The sequence below is a fragment of the Carlito syrichta genome, unplaced genomic scaffold (assembly GCF_000164805.1).
Source record: "Carlito syrichta isolate Samal-C Ts95f unplaced genomic scaffold, Tarsius_syrichta-2.0.1 Scaffold108005, whole genome shotgun sequence".
Classification (NCBI taxonomy): Eukaryota; Metazoa; Chordata; class Mammalia; order Primates; family Tarsiidae; genus Carlito; species Carlito syrichta.
Window position 1 is genome coordinate 20,877 of NW_007052101.1, and position 415 is coordinate 21,291.

Here is a 415-nt window from a genome sequence, read left to right on the forward strand (position 1 = left end):
GGAAGGCTGAGGCTGAAGGATCGCCAGAACCCAGCAGGTCGAGGCTGCGGTGGCCGGGAGCGGCCACTGCACTCCAGTCTGGGCGACAGAGTGATATTCCAACTCAAAAAAAAAAAAAAAATAGAGAAAATGTTGATATTAGTGAAATGGGAAGATTATTATGGACTTTCTAGTTAGGAGGTTAATTGGGGAGGTCAAGGAAATTTGATGTGACTGCCCACTAAATATTAAAGGATGAAAATTTTCCAGGTAGGAAGTTGTGAAAAGGCAATTTTAAAGTAGAAGAGAGGACTGGTGCAGTGGCTTACACATGTAATTCTGACACTTTGGGAGGCTGAGGTGGTGGGAAGATAGCTTGAGACCAGGAGTCTGAGACTGCAGTGAGCTATGAGCACATCCCAGTCTGGGCTGCAGA